At 40.3% G+C, this 24,808-nt stretch overlaps 2 long non-coding RNA genes across 2 annotated transcripts in view; both read left to right on the top strand.

Annotated features, from left to right (window-relative positions):
- Window positions 1-20,655, top strand: part of LOC310723852 — a 69,340-nt gene extending 48,685 nt beyond the window's left edge. Inside the window, exons 3-5 of the long non-coding RNA XR_014532809.1 lie at window positions 16,380-16,593; window positions 16,693-18,357; window positions 18,502-20,655. This is a non-coding gene — a long non-coding RNA (uncharacterized lncRNA). The remainder of the gene's footprint in view (window positions 1-16,379; window positions 16,594-16,692; window positions 18,358-18,501) is intronic.
- LOC310723858 lies at window positions 1,905-14,277 on the top strand. Its single transcript, XR_014532814.1, has 3 exons — window positions 1,905-2,410; window positions 13,804-14,036; window positions 14,144-14,277. It is a non-coding gene; the product is annotated as an uncharacterized lncRNA (long non-coding RNA).
- Window positions 20,656-24,808: the final 4,153 nt, after the last annotated feature.

Below are 24,808 nucleotides of genomic sequence, written 5' to 3' on the forward strand. Positions count from 1 at the left end.
TCTTCATAGAGATACATTTCCAGACTGGATTTGGTGGCGATCAAGATGACCATTTAAACACTAAAACCTGGTTAAGGAAAAGTGAGCGAACCAGATGGCTGGATGGGACGATGACTGAAATAATGTCTGCCCACTCAGTTTTCTGTGGAACACCTGGGATCCCTTGTTGAATCTTCCACCTGAAAAAGCCACCTGCTCTCAATACCTAGTGACAAGCGAGAGAGTTGCGCTCTAATAAACCCGCCACTAACATGGACGAGACTCAACAATACATTGGAAGGTCTTAAAAACCATGTGACGTTCCCCTTTCTACCAGAAAATTAGACCAGAGCTTTAATGGGAAATAAATTAAAGCCATTTTCCCTGAAAACTCCAGGCGATGGCTCCACTGATATTCTGTCTAACAATGTGATTACACCACCTGAAATTCCCCCAGCTTCCTTCAAACAACTTCAGCGTCACCCTGAGGCACTCGATGGATCGCTGGGAAAGCGTTGGATTAATTACAGTCGAAACTACTGTTCTGTAAAAACTGCAATAACTGCCAATTATTCTGCTCGTTTTACTGCAACCCAACATTATTACATCATTCGATTGTCATGAATATTGATCTTGAATGTTCGATTACATTTACGCAACAGTTTACAGAGCAAATAAAATAAAAGCGAAAGAGCAAAAGAGCATATCCATAGCTTCTTCTGCCGCAATCACTGGTTCCATTTTGTTGCTATGCAACACGAAACACATTATCGTTATTTGTTATTATCTGTTGGGTTTCTGTATGCAGAAGTATCATGACTGTGTTCAGCTGCCAGGGTGGAAGAAAATTACTTTTTTGGCCTCTCGACTCCTCCCTGTGGAGTGTTTTTATCCCTGAGTTTTCAGTCTCAAACTGATTCAAGTCTCCTTATACTACACTGTATACTCCTTATAATACTGTATTGATGCGGTTTTCTAGCAGTAAGAATGATTTAGTGTTTAATCTGTGAGGTATAAAATGACAAAACATACTGTATTTGTTGTTGGCTGTTTGGTTTACCCAACACTGCACAAAACATTTAGTGTAGGTTTAAACCACCACCACTGTTACCACCACTACTACTACCACCACCTCCACCACCACCACCACCACTACTACTACCACCACCACCTCCACCACCACCACCACCACCTCCACCACCTCCACCACCACCACCACCACTACTACTACCACCACCACCTCCACCACCACCACCACCACTACTACAACTACTACCACCACCTCCACCACCTCCACTACTACTACTACTACTACTACTACTACTACTACCACCACCACCACCACTACTACTACTACCACCACCACCTCCACCACCACCACCACCACCACCACCACCACTACTACTACTACTACCACCACCACCTCCACCACCACCACTACTACTACTACTACTACCACCACCACCACCACCTCCACCTCCACCTCCACCACCACCACTACTACTACTACTACCACCACCTCCACCACCACCACTACTACTACTACGACCACCACCACCACCTCCACCACCACTACTACTACCACCACCTCCACCACCACCACTACTACTACTACGACCACCACCACCTCCACCACCACTACTACTACCACCACCTCCACCACCACCACAACTACTACTACCACCACTACTATTACTTCTATTAGTACCACTACTACAGCTTCTACTACTACTACTACTACTACTAACTTCACCAAAACTACTACCACCACCACCTCCACCAAATGACCTCCACCAAAACTACTACTACCACTACCTCCACCACCACCACCGCTACTACTGCTACCACCACTACCTCCACCCCCACCACCACCACCACCACCTCTACTACTACCTCCACCAAAACTACTACTACCACATAGTGATTTTTTGTCCAATCAGATTTTAGCCTCTATGTCCTGCCATGGTAATCTAATCTGCCTGGGGCCTTCAAAGTCAGTACTGCTGGCCTTTTTACCATAGTTTCCTTAAGAAATAGCTCTGTTTCTTTAACCAATCAGATTTCATATTCGTGTCACAGGGCAGCTAGCTGGCCTAGAATAGTGTCAGCATTTTTCTGTCCTCTGATTGGTTGGTCAGAGGGAAACTGTGTAACTGCGTAAACACGTGTGTAGCTCTGCACACATTAATACATCTGAGATAGACTTTTTTACGCCTATGGAAGAAGAGAAATTAATTTGGTCTCAGGCATAATTAAAAAGAAATTTTCAAGAAAAGCTAGACATCGTGGGGGGGTCGGCCGACCACGAAGCTAGCTAGCGTGTCTCAGCCTGGAAAAGGGTTTGTTCTCCACTTCCAGATCAGTGAATACGAGCGGTACCACTGGATCACTGCCTCTGAGGAGCGCTGCAAATTATGAGTCTGCATCTCTGGTGAGTAGATTGGATTTTATTTACATTTTTATGTTTTTGTCATGTTATTAGACAAATATTAATTGTGAACTGCTCCAGATGTTGTAGGTGCACAGTTGTGGTTGTAGTGTAGAGGTTTGGAGTCTTAACTGGGTTTCTTGCTTTAGTAAAATGATATTCACCCTCCATATGTGAAACGTCTCTCTCTCTCTCTGTAATGCCACACGTTGTTATATTGCGTTTTTGTACAGTATTGATGGTTTCTATAATTGCGATGTGATAGTATTGGTATTAAGAGGTGGATTAAGTCGGGTACGTCCTCACTGGAGGCCCAGGTATCAAATGCGCGGCCCACCACTGACCACCACCACCACTACTACCAGAGGTGGAAAGTAATGAAGTACAAATACTTTGTTACTGTACCTAAGTAGATTTTTCTGGTATCAGTATTCAACTTTTACTTACTTTTTTTTGACAACTTTTTAATTTCACTCATTACATTTTTTTTTTTTTACACAAATATCTGTACTTTCTACTTCTTACATTTTCAAACCAGCCTCGTTCCTTGAGTTTAATATTTTTTCTTCTCATTGCGCAGCCTTTTCAGTCCATCAACCCGTTTCTTGTCATTGCGTGGCTTTTTCAATCTACCGCTGGTGTATCATTTCCTGTCTCTCACACACCACAGATGTAGACTAGTTTCTGAAGCTCACAATGAGCAGGCAGGAGGCAGTATGAAGTCTGGGGTTAAAGTGGATGAGACAGAGGGAGTCAATGATGAGAACATGACTGAGAACAGAGACATTCCTGATCACCCAATCATCATCTTTTCTCTGCTTGTGTTCTATATGGTGGATCTTCAACCTGGATACATTCATTAGAAAACAACAATTAAAATTATTTTGTATTAATGACGTGTGGTTCAGTTACCAGCGTGACACTAAAACAGGTAGTAATAATGATGATTATATAGTAAATAATAATAATAACTACTTTTTACTTAAGTTCATGCCAGAACCCAAAATTCTTTACTTCAACTAGTGTGAAAAAGTGTAATGATTGTAATGATTTCCATTTTTTTTTTTTTTTTATCAGATCATTGAAACGAACTGTTGCGTACTAAACAATAAAACATAGGCATGCCTGTGTGATATTTCTCTTATCGTCGTCTAACTTGACAGTCAGTTTGGAAATGATCTCACTCCCAGCCAGCTGCCTGCAGTGTATATTTAGCATAGCGAGCGATTACTGAGCCGTGTCCCCGGTCCCGGAAAACAACGAACGTCACTCGTGTTTGTTTGAAGGTCGCATATGTTGTGAGGCAGCAACGAGACGATGGCTGTTGTATCAGGACTGCTTTAAAACGCACAGGCACAAAATGAGCGGTTAAATTGCTTCCAGGGTGATGGACGGGAAATAATTACAGTTTTGTGTAAAAATTAAAAGATTCCGAGCCTCGACGCTCAATGGAAATGAAGTCTGTACACTCTGGTGTGTGGGTCCGTAAATGCCACGGGCTTATTATAAATGCTGGGAAAACATCACCTCGAGGCTGTGATCTGTAAAGCATGTCAGCGGGAATGACATTTATTGCACCAGTGAAAATGATATACAGAATAATTGTTAGAAATGCATTGATATCTTATGCACAATGCAAGACGATGCAACAGATACAATACGATGCTATGCAAAATTCTATGTTACTGATAGCCCGCTTTTATGTCTTGAGTTCAGACATTGGATCGAATCATCAGTTTACTTAAGTGCTGTCTGACTTCTAACGCATGGCCCCTCTCACAAACACGCCTTTGTAGTGCGAAAATACAAAATATTAAATGATCTCTCTTTTCCTGTTGTGACTGCAGGAAGGTACAGCTCTACCTCTGCCATGTTAATCTGTATTCTATGTGACTCTCAGGACACGCCTCATCCTCCTTAGTGTTGTGATATCATATTTCTAAATAATACAAGTAGAGCGCATTTTAAATGAATATCAAATATTTTTTAAATGATGCATCATGAAACAAATGCAACTTGTATATGATGCACAATTTCGTAAATTGAGGCATCACATAACGTTCATGCCAATGCACCAATGCTTTTATATATATATATATATATATATATATATATATATATATATATATATATATATATATATTCTTTTATATAACCTAATTATCTGTCTAAATCTGCTTTGAGACCATGTCTATTATATATATTATACAAATGAAGGGATTATTATCATCATATGATCATTGCAACTGTTATTGGAGACACAGATGGTTTGACTACAATGTATGTGAATGTGAAATCACCATGCCAACTCCTGGGCTGTTAGTTAGATCATACGTTCCCAGAATGGCAGCATGTGTGAGTCATGTGGCATCATTTCAAGATTGATCAGAAATAGTTCACATAGACGGTGAATATAAACGCAAAGCTCTTGAGTTTATTAAGATAATTAAACATTAATGGAATTGCTGAGGAGCATCAGGAGTAACTCTAATTTGCTTCAACGATGAAATGATTCTGCGATGTTTTATTTTGAGAATTCGACCTAAATATGTGGAGAAATGCAGAACTGATGAAATATCTATCGCTTTTACCACAATGACCATTTGTTCCCCCCAAAAAAATCTGTCAAGGAGAAAGACTCTGTCCATAGCAATTACTAACAATCACCAACCAAACGACACGCCGTTTCCAGAAAGCCAACCACACAAAGTGATAGTATTTTTTTTCTCCATCGTTCTGGTGCCAAACGTTCCTTCTGGATGAGCTATGATTTCCTGCTCCTCCTGCTAACTGTATGATAATCACATGCATTCTAATGCGGTCTGTTCGCACAAGGCTACAATTACCCCCTGACTCTAGACAGCACTTAGAGCTGCATTACACACTCTAATACACACACTGCACACTGATCAGTCAAAATAATGGGAGCATTTTTTGGGTTGTTGTGTCTGGACATCCTACATATTTTTGTTTGGTTGATAGAACAGTGGAGGAAAATGTATGTTGCTGAAGCGAAGCTTGAATCTCCGTCGTCAGCTGAAAGGCATGCTGTTTTATTAACTGGGTGGTGCATGGTGGTGGTCACGGTCTCCATGTTGGAATGCAAAGCCAAACGACAAATTCCAACGGATTCACTCGAAAGGGCAAAAATGAGACAATTCTCTTGCATGCATTATGGAGCTTTCCACAGCAATCTGGGCCTTTTGACTCAAACCAAAGCATAATTATTTTGAGACGTTTTTTATATAGTGGGTAACAGTTTGCACATTTACTTCCAGATATAAATACAAATGCATGAGGAAAAATGGTAGAAGTATGAGGATGGGTTCCCCTTTTGAGTCTGGTTCCTCTCAAGGTTTCCTCCCTAATAACATCTAAGCGAGTTTTTCCGTGTCACAGTCTGGTTCCCCCAGGCTTCATCCTCAGGGATAAACACACATCATTCACCTTCATTCTTAAATTCTGCTTCATTCGCAAAGCTGCTTTGAAGAACCACATATGGTTAAAATAATGGTTAAATAATATTTTTGTCCATATAGTGTATGAACAAATAATCTGTTCATTAGGAATAATATTGAATTTTAAGTTTTTGTATTGAAGCCAGATATGTAAAACTGTAATCTGCTAAAACATGACCAGACGATTGAATTCTTTTGACGTATCGGAGCATCTCAGGGAAATAAATAGAAAAATGCATACGATGAGTTCATTTCACAGGTTGTTCTGAGGTCAGCCTCTTTAATCATATGTAACGGAAATGAAGCTCTCTTGGAGATTTTTGCATCACACCGTGATGACGTGAACGGTTACCGCATCGGTCCAACGTCGAGCGGGAAAAATGATTCCTATCTAAAGACGAGCAGCAGTAATACGGTCATTTTTATCGGAGATCCCAGTCTTTTTTTTTTTTTTTTGTAACGCAGGCTGTTCCAGACCTCTATTTAAGACCTCGCTCCATCAAGGGCACCGACATTCACAACATACCATTTTGCTTTTTTTTCTTCGTTTTTTTTCTCCCCCCTACACGTGTTTCTATTTATCTCGACCATAACCTGTAGATCACGTCAGGAGACTAAAACCCGTAGCAAAACAGGCTGAGACAGATGTTTGTGAGGAAGAACATTTTTCCATAACAGATGCTTTTACTCAGCAGAAAGTGATCTCGACAAATATGGTTTTTCACTCACTTATTATCCAAAGCACATTTTTTTTTTTTCTAATACACCAGAAGTTTGTGGACACCCGAGCATAAGATTCTGTGCTTCTAAACTCATAACCTTCACCTTTATAGCAGTCTTGGATGAGCTAGTAATCAGATGTACAAGTTCTTTATATTACAAACAATCTACTGAGTGTTTCTTTCAAATCTCTATAAATCAAATACCAGCAATAGTAAACATAATTTTTTTTCCGAGTGAAAACAAAGTCATTTTCATGGATCGTTAGCATTCGGCGGAGGGGGGGTCTTCTTTTTTGCGGCGTATCGTATGGTAATCCTGTGCTCTGACACACAGAGCGCCAGAGGCTCTTTGTTCATGTTCATTGGGTTGCAAATAGAACTGAGATGATATTTCAATCCTGGTGAAGGTAGGTGGCCTTTCATCCTTCTAAAGGAATGGGGGGGGGGGGGGGGTGAAGACTTTGGGGGGGGTAAGAGAGAAACCAAGCACAACTTTTTAAAGTGGAAAGCTTTTGTATCACAGATTTAAAATGATGGTCTGATTCATTAAAAGTGTTAAAGCTGGAATAAAATCCAATTCATCCCACATACATACTTTGGAAAGATGGATGTATGGGTGACTGGAATTTTAGAAGTATGGATAGAGATTTGGAGAGAAGGATAAAAGGAAGTTTGGAAAGCAGAAATGCTTTATTATTTTATAATTAGGCTGTGCATCATAACAGTTGCAACGTAACAAATTAGGACTGAAAAAAATGTATGAATCCTCTATATTTCTTGATATCCATAAAAAAAAAAAAAAATCCAATGCAGACTTGTTAATGTCATGTTTCAAAGAGACCTTTTGCGTTGACACTGGACTCTGGCTAAGTAAATGGCTCCCTCGCTCCCCCGGCGTTATGATGGATGTGCCAATTAACCAGCAGAACAAAGAGAGAAAGCTTTTCAGATCCGTCACCTCATTTGTTCAGTCGCCTTTTACACGTGTCGCTCATTAAATTCTAATTAAAACCCGAGTGACAATTAGGCCGTCTGTACATGACAAAGTAGTGAAATGTCACCTCGGTGCTGTGTTATGGTCCGTGTGGAGACTGGAAATACTGCAAATGACAAACTGGAACATTGGCAATGACTGCAAGAAAAAAAAAAAAAAAAAAGCGTAGTAGCTGACGAAGGATTTATTAATTACTGGAAATGGGTAGATCGAGAAAAACCTAGGTTGGGTTGTTGTTGCTCTTTTATAAAAATGAACAAACGTACACAAGTTGCAGAGCCGAAACTGCAGGGCGCATTGACAAGTACCCCCTCAAACTTGTTGACCCGCCCCGAGCGACGGAAATACAACATTCTTCAAACTGTCATGTCATAATTAAATGGCGAGTCTACCAGCGGGACCTCCCACATGTGAAATAATACATGAGCTTAACTCGAGCATGGATGGCTTTTTCCACACTGATGGATAGGCCGAAGGACCTATGGAATATGCAATGTACAGTATATAAAGGTCATGTGGTTTGATGAGTCCGGATTTACCCTGTTTTAAAGTGATGGACTCATCAGGGTAAGAAGAAAGGCAGATGATGCACTGATTATGCCTAACCGTATAAGACTGTGGGGGCAGTGATATGATCCGAGGTCGCTTCCGTTGGCCAAACATTACTCATTTAAATTATACAGTAGGTTCACGTTATGTACACAATGAGGTCACCTGACTACCTGATTATACTGAATGGCCAAGTTTTTCCATCCATGGATTTTACACCAGATTATACACCTTCCCAGGAAATATTAAAAAAGTGGAAGGAACAGAGCTGGTCTCAACTTTTTGATACCACCTCCTATATCAGGAATTGGTGGACATTTATTCTTTCAATTTCCTAATTCTGGAAAAACATAATCTTGGGCAAGACAAGATCCTTTTCGCCTTTCATCACTCGCATCCCTCAACTTAAATTTTTTCCATTTTGATTTCGTTGGACTTTTTTCTCATGACGCCAGAAATTTGGTAAAGTTTCATGTGTTCGTTAGTGTTTTGTACATGAACACTTTATTAAAGAACCTCTGCTCTTGCATCCGCTTCCTGTTCGTTACATGAAAAAAAAAAAAGTCCAGATCTCAAATCTTGGTTTTTTTGTGTAGCTTCGGAGCAGACATATTCTTAGGATTATATAATGGTGGTATACGTTTGACAAGCAAATGTTTACCCAGACTTCTCAACATGTAATTTCCATCTGTCTTCGGGTTTCAGTGTAGAGACGAATGGATGACCGGAAAGAAATGTTCTGTAATTTATGGGGGAAAGTGATCCATGTGAACGAATAGGAGGATTGAAAGAAGATGGCCTGAGAGAAGGAGAGCGTTTGGCATTAGCTGGGTTGTTACAAAATCCAGGCATTTACATGGAAAACAGGATGTTGCTCCATCGGTTAAAACAATTTCCTGGAAATCTTTGGCCCACAAACATGCAGCTTGTGAACCACAGTGATAATGGCAGGAGCAGAGCAGGTACCTCTGTGTTTTGTGTTTGTCATCAGGCTTTCAGGGAAAACTTTCAATAATTAAAAGTGTCCTCCTACAAAGGCTCAAGGTTTTAAATGAAACCCAAAATCAATGCGATTATTACTGTGCAAGGGAGCAAGAGCTTTTTGAGACCACCTCGTAGATCCATCATGGTTGAGGTCACTGATAGACACTTGAGTGCAAAACTCTTCATTGCTATGAACAGAACCTCAACTGGATGATTACTTATAATGTGTAATATGTATATTAGCTGCTTGAAAAGTAGAACTGCATCAGTGATGAGATGAACGAATGCTTGGTTCATTGTAATATTCTTGTCTTTTGGTTGCTAATCCTCGCCAGCAAATTGGCACCCAGACGCAAGAACGCGATATCGGTTCAGGGTTCATTTGAGTTTATCGACCTGTGGTTTGTGAGTCAGAGACGTCCCTGGCTCTTTCGATGCTTGTCTCGTCACTGTCTGGTGGCTACTGCAGAGGTCAAAACCCACTCCATATCTGAGGTTATGCTTTGTTACAGGTCGTGCTTGGAAGGTTTCCAGCGCTCAAGGAGATCTACAAAGGCATCGAGCAAAGTGTGGCCTGCATTTATAAAAGTCTGGCATTGAGAAGGAGATAAAGACATGGTCAGGACTCAGGGATGAATTAGAGGTTCATGATGAGTAAAGTATACAAGGCACCATCAATTAGACATTTGGGATTATTACAGAAAGTGGAACTGATTGGGGGGAAAAAAACTCCAAATAAGTGAAAGTGAGAAATCTTTTTTTTGTTGTTGTTGATAAGACAAGCTGGTTGGTGAAAAATCCAACAAAACCTACAAACTATTTACCCCATTCTGAAAATTGCGAAGTGTACACCCGGTTCTTGTCTTTTGTTCTTCTGATGATACTAACGCTTGAATTGCAACGGCCTTTTTTGATCCTTTTGTTTTTATTGCTGCCTAAGCCTTTTTAAAGTCCAGCCTATTGTTTTGCTTTTGACCTTGATTTTAACATCGATTCTGGATTTGTTTGTATATCTTGCAGTCTTAAAGTCTTAGTTTCCTGTATTTACATCTAAGAGTAAGTTTTAAAACTTTTGATAGACTAGTGCTTTTTGCTTGTACCTATCGTTCTAATTTCTGCTTTAATAATTGACTTTATTTCCGCTCTCTTTCTTTTCCCCATGTCGCAGCAACCTGTTATGCAGATTAACAATTCACCTTTAAGTGTTGACTTTTACAATAATACCAGAATGCTTTGATCCTGGACTTGGTAGCATTGTTGTGAGGGTTTTTTTTTTTTTTAGCAAAAGTGACGTAACTGCTTTGTTTGCATGGCAAAGGATTGTAGGGGAACTTTTCGTTATGACCTTTTGCAAATAAACAAGCCATTTCAAGCCAAGCTGCCATCACCACCATGCTTTTCAATTCTCTCTCTGCAGATATCTTTTAATGCGATCAGCTCTCTCTGAGTTTCACAGAGTCTTAAACTCTCCAGCAGACACGCCAGACATCCAAACCTGCGACCGGGCATGGAATGTATTGTTGTATAAACATTTGAGCCCCTTGTGACTAGGACAAGGTACGGACCGGTTCGGAAAGCTGAAACGTGTCCAAATGTGAAAAAGAACACACACATGGTCATTGTATCCGCGATTTTACGTGCCGTTTTATTTTCTCATAATACAGACTCGAATCAGGGGATATTACAGTATGCAATTATGATGCCAACCATATGCTTTGCATTATTGCCCTGAATTACACGTTTTTTCTTTATATAACTAAACATTTCTCAAGTGCACAGTCAGTTGGCGAATGTTTGTGGGGTTTTTTTTTTATTTTTTATTTTTTATAGCATTGGCATATTTTGGCAACGTTTACTCATCTGGCTTTGGTTAGGAGCCTCGCTGTCCTGACCTCTGATTGTTCAGACATACTCTCATGCTTTCACCAAACAAAGCTCGTGACTCGTCCATTAAAAGTGTCGAAATACAACCCGTTTCTTTTGTCCCTTTTGCCTCGGTTATGAAATCTGTAGATGTTTTAACATCAATGACAATGAATCTTCTGAATTCTTTTTACAATTAATATGAATAGAATGGAGGAATATAATTTTGCAATATGAGATACGAATATAAGATCTCAAGATTATGAACTACTTTTCCCATCAGCCACTAAACCTTCAAATGACGTCAAGTCAAGTCACGCTTTTCACAACAGACATTGTCTCAAAGCAGCTTTACAGAAGTTGAGTGAAGGTGAATGGCGTGAATTTGTCCCTGATGAGCAGCCGTGGCAACTGTGGCAAGGAAAAACTCCCTTAGATGTTATGAGGAAGAAACCTTGAGAGGAACCAGACTCAAAAGGGGAACCCATCCTCATTTGGGTGATTTATTAAGAATGTGATCATACATCTTTCAACAATACAGAACACTGGAGAGAACTAACATGAGCACTGGAATGTAATTGAGTATTGTTCTTTCTGACTCATGTCACTAATTACTCACAGCTTTTCCTTGTCATCTTGTTTAGTACTTGTTTATAGCCTCACCTTTTGGAGAGCTCTTTATCTCATGTTTATTTCCCTGGTGGTGCTTCTGGGCCATAGTCTATGGTGTCTTGATCGGTTTATGGGCTCCGTTGTTACTTTTGGACTTTGTTATATACTATATACAAACACTAAATGGACAAAAACATATGGGCGCCTGATATTTCAAGCCATATGTGGTTCTTCCCCAAATTGTTTATTATAATAGTGAATAGGGACTAAATGTGGAATGAGATGTTCAAATACTAATCCTATGGTCAGGTGTTTCTCTCTGGTCATTATCTGAGCTAAAGGTTAAAAGGAAAAACAGTCAGTGATTTGTTTCTGCTCTTTGGACATGTGTCTACAAAAAAATGGATGAAGTCCAAATCATGGCCTGGGTCCTTTTATTCAAGAGTTTATCAACCTTTAATCAAGTGGACAGTATTATTCCCCTTTAAAACAGCCAAACAGCCGTGAGCTTTTAGGAGGAAAACGGATATTATTTGCTGGCTGCCTTTCTGGAAAATGTTCTCTTTGCCTCTGGAGTCATTGACACATGAACGCTTTGCAGAGAACCACAGAATAGAGGGGGGAAAAAATCTACCTCCCTCCCCAGGATCGAGATTGTTCCCAAACCCAGGCCAATGTGAGCTATATATAAAACCTGGTACTATTTAATGGTTGTGTTTTTTGCCATGATATCTTCTAAAAGGGTCGGAGCAAGATAGGATCAACCTTTCAACACTCCAGCGTACATTAAAACAAGGTTTACATTTGAGGCTTTTGTGAACCTGAGGAGACAGAACTGCAAACAAATAATTAGATTTTTTAGGCAAACTGATTAGGGGAGGAAATAAGGGCCAAACAATTTCCATTGACCTGGAGTTCCTTGTCGGTTTTGCTCAAAGTTAAACAAAAAATAGGTTTTCTCTTCATTTATTACATTTATAACGTTGACTTGTGATGCGTTATGTGAAAGAGAAGCAACATTTACAGCTAAAGCAAAACAACGTTCTGCAACCTCTACTAAAATGATAGAAAACCCCAATTCTGGATAAGGAAAGGATCTGCGTATGATCCACAAAATATGAGATCAGCTGGAAAACACAGGGGTGGTAGTTTCATAGGTTGGGCTCTGATGGCAATGTATGGAACTGGCTCACTCATTATCTTTTGATGATCATGGAGCTCATGATGGTAGCAGAATGATATCAGAAGTCGACAAAAACATCGTGTTTATGAAATTTAAATGCAAGATAATGACCACTGCCAAAACATGTGTCTGTGGGTTAACTTGGTTAAAAACCTTTTTAAAAGAATCAACAGAATTAAAAAAGTTTCTCTCAGAGGGAAAAAGTATTAGAGTACAGCAAAATATGCTCAATGGAAATTGGATTCTGACATTTTGGGAACTTTCCTTCTGTGAATAGACATTGATGCTAGTTTTGAGCTAACTGGCATCGTGTGTAAATAATTCGATCCCAGCGATTGTTCAAATGAAAAAATCTTATTTCGTGTAATTTGTTGTTTAAGCTATGATCCCATTTAAAATGCCATTTATTTTTAGTGTGTGCATTTAATGTTGGTCTCAGATCTGTGAAAGGTAATCAGCATTTTACTGGGTCTGTAGATAATGCAAAGGCTATTCAACCAACATGTTCCAATACTTTTGGCTAAACACTTTTGCCACCAGAGGTGCCATTTTCTGTTGTTCAACACGTCTAGATATAAATATTCAAATAAATGAAATATAAGCATAGGATCATATTGTTCCATATTCATCTTTTTTTTTATTTCAAATCTTTTATCTCCAGGTCTTTACTTTATATCCAGAACAAAAGAACCGGCCTTGTCGTTCCAATACTTTTAAAGTTCACCGCATAAATAAATACCGCCAGTTTTCTTGCAGCCCGAATAAAAAAACATAGTTTGACCTTTTAGCTCCTGTTCTGAACCGGTGTACGCCGTTCCTAACACAAGGATCTGCTTGTTGAGCAGCTCTTCAATGCTACGACTCTTCGATTTACACGATTGATCATTTTACATGTCCTTTTAGTGCGTCCCGCCTTTTTCCATCATAGCGTTCTTGTGTTTTGAGGAATGCGGCTGCCCGTGGGAACGTCTGGAGCCTCGGCTCGAGTTTCCGCGTCTCGTAAAAAACTCTACTGTGTGGATTTATTACAGAGAGGTTCTACTTCAGGATCTCAGTGCCAGCTCAGGAAAACCTTCCCAACAAACTTCTCATACACAGACGCATTTTGACTACAGTTAATAAGGAACCTGGTCACAAGGAATATTACTGAGCATCATGTGTCCAACAGATGTTAAAAAGAAGAATATCCACAACTACAAAACAATAACGGAAAGGCTATTCATCATGATGCTTTCTGGTTTTTCTGTTCTGCATAACGCAAGAGGTAAAATGTGCATAATTTTATTGAGTCATAAATAAAAAATTGGCATTGTTTGTTCGCACCATGTGTCCGTTATTGTGCAGAAATTCTCTGCTGTTTGTTTGTTTCAGATGCAGAATTATAAGAGACCCGGGAGCTGATGATTTATGAGCGTGTGTCTCTTGTAATTTACTGAAGACAATTATTCAAGTCTGAGTTCATTTATAAGGAGTGTTGCATCATACACTTTACAGTGATGCAACCATTTTGCTTTGCGTTTAATGACAGTCAGAACATAGAACAACCTACTTGGGAACCATACCCACAAGTGGTTAGTATTTACCCAAAGTGGTTGGTAGATACCAGAAATGGTTAGTGCCCACAGAAATTGGATAGTATCTACCGAAAAAACAGTTGGGATCTACCAAAAGTGGTTAGTACCAAAAGTTAATAGTACCTACCAGAAGTGATTAGTACCTACCAGAAGTTGGTACATAGCAAATTTGCAGATCTGATTGTACTACCAGATATAATTCATATCACATCTTTTTCAATCAGGAGATGTTTGTTCAGGCAAAACTTTCACTGTAAAGTTCTTCCATATGGACAAATCTTCAGGAAAGAGGATGTACAGTAAATTTTGATGTCTTGTTAACCAAAGAAAAAAAACACTACAGAATTTGCTCTTATTGGAAAATAATCAACTTCAGGGTGGTAAGTGAGTCACAGCGAAAGCCTCGTCAATGATCGTTTTCCCGTATCACCATGCCAGGCCATGTTTTCATCCGTAATTATTTTAGAAAGCTCGACTATTTGCTGTTGCTGTTGGAATCCTTTGCACGTTAACTGCCGGATTGTTTACAGTCCGAGGACATAAAGGTCACGGCAGCACGGCCGCCCACCCGCCGAGTTCAGCACTGTTCTTTCACCATCAACCGGAGAAAGGAATAACAAACACGTCTTTGGGATTTATTATTCTGAGCAGATACATGACGAACTTCTTCAGGACGGATGCAAGAATTAAACCATTATAATTATAAAACACAGAATGACTTGCACTACAGTCGGGGCTGCAAATTCTCCTTTAATATACTTCCAATTAGAAATCTGAACACATATTTACAGCTAAAGCAAACACTATGATTAAGTGTAATGTAACCCCTTTTTGGAGAGCATTTTAGTCGGGAAAAAAAAACACAAGCTAAACCAAACCTAATCTAGCTAACTCAATCTGAAAATTCCTTTAGCAGTCTGTGTGGGAGAAAGGGATTAGGACCAAGCCATTCGATCAACTTTATCTTGTGTATCAGTGAAATCATGGCACAAACTAATGCAGCGTAATGAACTCACTAGAAGTAAAAGGATATTCATGCTAGTTAGGACTCCCTCTGTTCTCAGTTCTTCATAGCATGAAATTTCCGAAACATCTCTGAGATTCTGGTTCATGTTGATATGCAAATTTCTGCAGTTTCACACCGAGGTTGTGAATCTCTCCTAGCAACTTCTACCTGTTTGGTACCTTCAACCAAAAGTGGTTAGAACTTACCAGAAGTGGTACCTGCCAGAAGTGGTTTGTATCTATCAGAAGTTATGCATAACTAACATGGTTAATACCCATTAACCCATTGTTTGGTGCCAAAAGTACAGTAATTATTCATCTATCCAATGTGTTACCTGTCAAAAGGGTTAGTATTTACAAATTAGTGGTACCAGTCATTAGTACCTACCAGAAGTGGTACCTGCCAAAATGATTAGTTCCTGGCAAAGTGGTTTGTATTTACCAGATGTGGTACCTGAAAAAGTGGTACATACCAAAATTGGTAAATACCCATCAATGTGTGATGCCAAAAGTACCTATCCAGAATGGTACCTGCCAAAGTGGTTAGTACCTACCAAAAGTGGTGCATGTCAAGGTGAAAGTACCTACCAGAAGTGATACCTGCCCAAATGTGTTACTTTCCATCAAGGCCAAGAGTACCTCTCTGGATTAGTACCTACTAATAAATACCAGTGAAACTAATTGTCCATTTTTTTTTTCTGTATGCACTTTAGAAAGTACAACTATTTGCAGTTTCAACCCAAATATTGGTTTGACCTAAAAAATACATATCTGCCCAAAGGGAATTAACGTTACGAGATTACGCTTTTTTTTTTTTCTTCCCCCCAATTTGATTCTGCTTGCTTCAGGACCTCAAGACTGAACGAAACATGAAAACTCAGCAACAGTGAAGCCCAGCAGAGCACTTTTCACACATCCCAGGCTTGTCTTGAAGTGTCGTATTAGCAGTCTGCTTACTATAGATAGCAGATTGATTTAAATAGCATGGTTTTCTTGTCATTTTTGTTTTAAATCTGTCATTATATAAGGTTCGAGGTGCCAATTCCTCAAGCCCATATTTGCATCTCACCATCTCATGGTGCTAAAAGGAATGAGTGGGAGGCAGAATGATGTTACTCTACACCCGAGCACAGTGGGGGTCCTGGATATGTGCAACGATACGCTGAGAAAAGTGATAAACTTTTGGCATTTCCTCAATGATGAAAAGGAACGCCCGATCATCTGGTAGTGGATCATCAAAACGTAAGTAGGACTTCTCCATCAAAGCAATGATAGAAATTTTGTCCACAGTTGCATAATTCGTTTGGAATAAACTTTTCTCCTTTTTCCTCTGTCTGGAAGGGGATATTTCCTCTTGAGACTTGCAGATGATATTTTTTCTACCTCAGCCGCCTCTCTTCTAAAGGCTTAATGCCAGCCGGGGCTGCTGGGATGCCACAGCCACAGACCACCAAGAAGAACAGAACAATTTCACAGAGGGAAGCGAAGGAAACGCAGGCCAAGGTTTAGACTACAAAACCACCCAGTGCAAGCTTTGGTCTACATCCAGAAGCCCTTGATTGGCTGTTTACAGCCTCTAAAATGGTGAGATCATAACGTTCTTTATAGGGTAAGTTCTGTTTCACTTGTAGTTCCACAGGGTTCAGATTATCATACTAATACTAGAGGATGAAAGACTTGCCAAAGCATCCAAACATTCTTTGCCCCTAAAGGACAGAAGGTTAAGGGCCTTGCTCAAGGGCCCCAAGCGTGGCAGCGTGGCCATACTGGGGCTTAAACCCCCGACCTTCCGATCAAACCCAGAGCCTTAACTGCTGAGCTAAAACCACCGCATATAATACATATAAAGTATAACACCAGGAAGGCGAGGAAGCCCGATGTGACTGCGGAGTCAATTTCACAACTGTCAATGATATAGAAACACTAAGGTTCACTTTATAGGTTATTTTATGAAGCTTGCAGCATCGATATCCTCCAAATGGGATTAAAAGTTCTTGCTATGCCGGATGTGTTTCCGCCCCAAGCACTTCATTTAACACACTACCTGGGTGGCCAGATATTACATTTTCAGGATTGCTCTGTTTTTCGATTCTGCCGTCGTAAATGATATTAAAATATCAACTTCTGACACTGTGAAGTTATCAAACTGAGATGTTTAGATCGAAATGATGTTCCGTTTGATAGTGTGCTCGTGGAGATTTGTGCTCATTCAGAAACAAAGGTTGTAGGTACAGTCAGATACTGATGTGGGTGTTCAATAGGGTGGAGCTCTATTTAAGGACACTCAAGATTTTCCACTCCAATATTTCTATTCCATACTTTCACAGGGCTGAATTTAACAATCTTCTAAATTGAATGCTACCACATCTAAATACGTCCTATACAGTTTTTTGCCTTTGAATTTGTGGTACAGGTATGGGAGAAACCGGATACAGCTGGTGAGTTCAAGTGTCCCAATCCTTATTAAAAGACATAGAAAGTATGTATGACCTTGAAGAACATTCAGGAAAAACAGATTTCACATCTAGCATGCTAAAATGTGAATTTATATGTAATGTCTTTAGAAATATCCTGCATTTTTACAGTTGTCTAAAAAAAGATGCGGCAATATTAATCCACAGTAAAGTAGAATAAAAAGAGGAACTGCGTGTTAATCTCAAGCATGCCTACTCTGCAGTGAAACATGGCTTGGGCATAATGCCAGGGGAACTGACCTAGTTCTCTTTATCGACAGCACCATCTGGATGAATTATGAAGCTTACACAAGCTCAGCGCTGGTCATCTCTTTACCCTGCAGTGGGGCAGTAACAAGAAACATGTTGCTAAAGCAACTATGGGGGTTTTTTAACACCAGAATTTGCCTGGCTGTGTGAATCTTTTGACCTCAACAAGAATAATGAAGATGAAGCATGAAAAAACATGGAACCCAAAAAAATGGTTCAATTACAGACTTAGAGGTCTGGAAAAGAATTTATTGCAACTTCAACTCTGTTGTCAAGGATAAAGGTAAACAACTTGACCACAGATTTTTTTTTTCCGTAGCCCACTGACACATTTCCTTGCTAATACCCAAGTCCTTTGACAGAATTTAACAGTCTTTTGATTGTTATTTAAGTATTAGGAAATTAGTTTTGTCTGCCCCTAAACCAGGGATGGAATCAGCAGAAAAAGTGTAGAGGGTACATTTTTGACCTTTTAAGATCCTGATGGTTTCGGTCAGAAAAGTGCACCAGATTTCCAACCTGAATGTAAGAAAAGAAGAAATAACCTCCTCAGCTCAGAATTCTTACACAGAAACTTGTGTGCAAATATTAATGGTTTGAAAAACACTCCAAAGCAACTGAGAAAAACTGTAAGATAAAAGCACTTCAGTGGTGTTCATTAGAGGAACAATTCCGAAAAATGTGCGTCACTATCTGTATCTGAGTTTTGATATCCAGTTGATTTGACTTCTACACCGATATCGATGACCAAACATAAACTCTGGGCAAGTGGTGAGTTCAGGGAAATAATGAGGACAGAACTTGGAACCAGTCGGTTGTGTAATCAAGGCACACATTGACAGTCGGAATGATGTGGCCTGGGACCAATGTCCAATCTGATTGCATCAACTGTGAAAGGAGAAAGTGATTATGTTTAGATTAGCGAGACCAGCCTTCAGATTTGGCGGTTTTCCTGTTGCACCTGGTGACACCAATTGCCGAACAGGAAAAACAATACAGCCTCCGCACCTGGATGTCTGACGAGAAGATCAACATTACAACCGAGATCCGTAGTCAGTGTGGAATTTCCGACACCGGCGAGCTACAGAGGTCACCCTCCTGATTATGCGTGGCCTTGAGATAAATGAGAGACTTGTTATTGGAGAATCGATGTGGCTTAAGTGGGGAGACGAGAAAGAATCGGGGGATTAATCGGGGTCATGCTTATGAATAACTTCAGGGTTCTAGTGTTCAGATATTATTAACATTCCTCACTCAGTATTGGGTCAAATATATCTGGTGCCCTCTGACAGCATCATCGTTTTGTCCTTTGTCCAAAATGTTCTACACAGCTGTTTTGTTAGTGCTTCATACAGATCCTAAAAGTGTTTCCTATTCATAGACGAGCAGAAAAAAACAACAAACATAAAGCAAGGGATAGAATTGAAAAACCAAATGACATGAAACCAAAAAAAATCTATATAAACCTTAAGCCTGAGTACTGCCAGGGCAACACATGTTAAAAGCAAGAAATAAAAGGGGCATATATACACCTATACGACCGGGTCAGATCATCTCCAAAACTGCAGCTCTTGTGAGATGTTTCTTGTCTGCAGTGGTCCGATCTAACAGACGAGCTCCTGTAGCTCAAACTGCTGAAGAATTGCGGCTTCTAGTTGAAAGGAAGGAACAATTCCGATACAGTAATGTGCCTCCAAATTTGTAGAAAAAGTTTTGGGAAGAACCACATATGGCTGGAAAAGTCTAGTGCCCCAATACGTTTGTCCATATCGTGTATATTAGACATCACCCTTTGATGATGCAGTTAAGCCCAAGACACCACTGGAAATCAGTCTCTGTCCAGTGCTGAATATTGGGTCAATTCTGCAAAATCTATCATCTCAATTGTCCAGTTAGCAGACTGCTCCTTGGTAAGAACTACGCCGCCCTGTAATCAGTTATCCCAGCACCGATGTCATAATTTACCACTAGAGCAAGTTGTTTAGCAGGAAAACGAATTGAACCCACCTGGTCATAACAGCTTTGGCTAATGGAGCCAAGGAGAAAAGATTTGGCACTGATGGAGAGTCTAGCCGAGGGCCTTCGTACTAAACCTTTACTAGCAACCAGCTTTATCACTTTTCTTCCGTCTACATCCAACGAATCAATCACTTCTCCACACTGGGGTCTGTCCGTTCAAGCGAATTATACTCGGTTTCTATCATCCAGAAACCCACACAGTCTTCAGGCAAGTAGAATTGGGGGAGTTGGGGGGGATTTGACCCTGTCGCCAATTGCATTTCTGCTTTGTAAGCCTAGAATTAAATAGAAACAGGTTTGCATTGGATTTCAGCGGAATACTCTGAGGTGGTGTATTTTTATTTATTTTTTTAGGAAAAAAAAAAAAAAATGTAAAAAAAAAAAAATGAGACAGATATAGAGATTAAATAGTTTGAGCGCCAAGTAAGGCCGGTAAAAGGGATGTTCAAAGTCCAGTTTATTTTACTTACCCATGTGAGTGCATAAACAAATCAATTTAGCGTTCGGACTCTCACGGGGACGTGAGTCAACGTGTGCTTTAAGAGGAAAAAAATAAATAAAAGATCGCAAGCATTCAAATAAACAAACCTAATGGCATGGTTTGGCCTACATGAGCTGTAAAGGAACGGTGTCAAAGCCTTGCATGTGGAACTCATTACATGGCCGAGGGAGGAAATACGGGGAGGGAGTGCATGTGTGTATCGGGACCTCAGTCAGGAAGCAGTACGGGTGTAATACCCCCACGTGCTAACGATTACCCGGGGCTTTATCGGAACGGCTTCGAATTCGAGCCAAAAAAGCCAAACGATCAGCTAAAATAATTTTCGTTTTTTTAACAGCCATTTGAATGTTTTATATCTTTTAGGCTTTAAAATAAAAGCACACAGGAAGTAAATTCTGCTTTTTCCATTTGTAAAGAACGTTCCTGTCTAGAATATGAGACCTGGATTTAAATCACAAAAGACATTACACTCGGTGCAGGTTCCAAATTTTTACCAGGTATTGTGGAATATTCACATTATAAGAAGAAGACAAAGGAGGAGGAGCATTAACAGAAGGGAAAAACCATATTGAGCACCATTAAAAAAAAAAAAAAAAAAAAGAAAGGAAGGTTTGAGGAGGCGGTATCAAAAAGTTTTAAGACTTACAGTATGGTGGTAACTGGTGCTATTCTGACCACGTCTGCAATTTCATCATGAACAGAGAGCAGATGGATTCTAGCTAGCTAGCTCCAGGATCCTACTAGCGTTTGAATGATATGAATAACGGATAAGCCTAGAAGATACAATATATGGGGGAAAAAAATTATTGCGACACCAAACCATTGGATATGTTGCCATGAAATTTTGTTCACAGTTCTGTGAAAATATGGTTTCCATGGGTTGGAGTGGAACCCTGAACCCTATTGGGATGAATTAGAACAGTACCGCAGGACCTCACCTACAGCAGTGCTAAATTACTAAAGCTGCAGAGTCTGAATGACCATAAAAATCTTCCCAGAAGGTTATTTTTTATAGCAAATAGGGATTAAATGTGGAATTTAAAAAGAAGCACATGGCAATTTTATGGTCAGGTGTCTGCAAACATGTTGTGTATTTTAACCAAATGTGAAGACATGACTGAAGAACCTCATTCTGACCGAAATAGTGGAAACAAATCTCATACATTTTCGTTCCACCAGTAACTAAGGGTCAGCTGTTGGCATTATAACTGGGCGATTCTTTCTGAGTGTGAAGAGTGTGTGTGTGTGTGTGTGTGAGAAATGATAAGCACTTCTCGTCATGCCAAAAGTGACAATTCCCCTCGCAGACATTCTCATTAGCATTTCCAATCTCCAACACAGCAGACTTCCATACATCTGCCACTCAGGAAGTGGAGCAGGCTGCGTTATCAGCCAGTCAGGTGCAAAGATTACTCCATTTCCATTCTGTCTTCCTGCAGTTGCCATGGCAGATTGATCCCCTGTCAATGAGCACTTTAATGATGGGCTCGTAGAGTGCGTGAAATCCGGTTAGGCCAAAAAAAAAAAAAAACGAAGGCAGGCCACATTAGCATGTGAGGACGCTGATTAAACCGACTGAATTATGTTTTTTAAACCAAATGGCTAATTATAATTTATAGGAATTAACAAAGGCATGAAAATGTTTTCAACCCGGGGGAAAAAAAAGAGCTTACAACCTTCAAAAGAACCGATTCATCCATTAATCCCGATCACGTTTGAAAGGTTCTCCTTGGCAGTGGCCATGTTTTGGGGTGAAGTCACTGTTATTCCAAAATCAAGCAAAGAGCACTGAGGCCTACAGCTTGTGCCTAATAGGACCGGCGCAGTCACATGCAATAACACTCCAATGAAACTCGTTTATAATAAGCGCCCTTCCCCGGTGACGGAGCTGTCTCCGCAGACCTATAAACGTCTGGAGGAGGGTGAGGGCCGAGCTCTCTTTATAAGCTCCGGATTATTTTAACTAGGAGTCCGATTTCATGCGAACTACAATCAAAGGGATTTTTTTCCTGCTGCCTCTTGGAGAAACCATGGCGTGATGGATTTCTCAAGACTGCCAGTGAAGTTTTAGATCCAAGAAACCATGATGTGTTCGGCTTCAAATATATTTTAAACATTTCCCGGCTTTATGGCAGGTTTTCTGTTTGTTTGTTTCCAGGGTGGTCTTCAACCGATGCTGCAAAAACAGGATTTCTCTTGAAACTTCTTCTATCTGGTTGAAAGTGTTTTTCTTTAGTCTTAACACCTTTCATTATGGTAGATATAGTAGACGAATAACTTTCTATGGTAACAGCTAATTGAGGACACTTTAGCTTAAGATCCCATTCCACATGTTGCTGTTTCTCCACTATTCTGGGAAGATGTTCCATTAGATTTTCTCTAAGGCTGATCAGAGTGAAGGCTGGTCCGAGTGGTCCGATCCAACAGAGGAGCTCCTGGACTGTTTTAGCAGCAGAAGGGGGACCAACACAATATTAGGCAGGTGGTTATAATGTTCTACCTGATCAGTGTGTGCAGTCACATCACAGTATCAGGAGATTTTGGGTTGGAAACCTCACAGCAACCTGATCATTTCCTTCTAACAATACGCCCTGTAATGTATGACTTCTACGTGTAAGTGGTTTATATTGTACGATATGCTGTATAAGGTGGAACAAGTTGCGTTCGCGTGTGTAGGATAAGACTATATAAAAGTGAGTGAGTTGATTGACATCCGGTGTGGAACTTTAATGGCAGGCGTCTGACCCCCTCAAGCTGTCCTAAAGCCAATCTGCTGTTTCATAATGCTCCACAGCACCTCCCTCATGTGACATCTTCCACTCTGAATAATTCACAAGAGGTCCTTCCAGGCCGTTCTGCAAACTCCAGGCTGCGTGATCAAGATAGCTGACTGAACTGCATAGTGTAGGATTTTCTATCTGAATCCTTCCTACTGTTGTGGCAGAGCTCGGAGACTGCGAGTGCAGTCCTTGGAAGGAGTTTTTAGCTCGTACTCTCGGGGTGTCGTGCTGCGTGTTATGCAATCGCGCATTCGTATTCCTAACGGATCGTCAGTAAAAACAATTAGTGGCGGGCGAAGGGAAAAAAAAAAAGGACCCACGGTGCTTGTTTTCCTTTTCAGCCTAGCCGTCTTCATCTCCGAGACAGAGAGCCGTGCTTTCGACCTTGTGTAGCTTGTCTCTATGGCAACCTTGACTTTAAACATTTTTATGAGATTTACTGACTCATTTGTAAAGGAGAAATGAAAGCGGTACCTCGGGCCAAAGACTGAACCATATTTTACTGCAAAAAAATCATTCTCAATAAACCAAAGCGTAGAAAACTTTTAACCGCTTAGTGACAGGAACAGAATTTTCCACTTTCAAAGTTATTCACTACACGAAGTATTGAGACACCTGAACTTCCTGCTTCTTCTCCAAACAGTTACCACAAAGCTGGACTGGACCACAAATACAGAACCTGTTCCCAAAAACGGTTCCATGAAGATCTGGTTTGGATAGGAAAATCTTGTTAAGCCTTGGATGAACCCTAACCCTCGGATGAACTGGATGAACTGGGATGAAGCTGGGCTGCACCCCAGGCCTCCTCACCTCACCTACATCCACCCTTGTGGCTGATGAACACAAATGTCCTCAAGCACACTTAAAAATCTGGTGAAACATCTTCCCAGAAGAGCAGAAGGAATTTTTGAGGACATTTACACCAAAAATGGCATCTTAAAAACTCCAAAATCCAAACCTGTTCCAGCATGACCACGCCCCTGTGCACAAATCCAGCTCCATGACGATATGCTTTACATGGGTTGGACGATGTGGAAGATCTCTGACCGCACCCTCGCCTCCTTTACATCAGTACCTCACTTTACTAACACCCTTGTGGCTGAACAAATCTCTACAAAATCTCCATCAAATCTAGTAGAACATCTTCTCAATGGGTAATATAACAGCAAATGGGGATGAAGTGTGGAATGGGAGGTTATAATACACAAGCAATCCTCATCCTTCTCATGTTCTACCATCAATCATCTGCTTTGCTTGGTAAATAGCATGCCTTCTCATTTTCAGGATGACCCATAATGTTGAAAGACATCTAATCTTGTATAATCTGGTTTTCATGAACGGTTGTGCAGGCTCAGAACAGCAGAGGAACCAAATTTCCAAAAAACGGCTGATTCAGTTTTTTCCGGGGGCCGAATTCGATGCTGTGAAGGCAT

Source organism: Silurus aristotelis, assembly GCF_946808225.1.
Source record: "Silurus aristotelis genome assembly, chromosome: 3".
Classification (NCBI taxonomy): Eukaryota; Metazoa; Chordata; class Actinopteri; order Siluriformes; family Siluridae; genus Silurus; species Silurus aristotelis.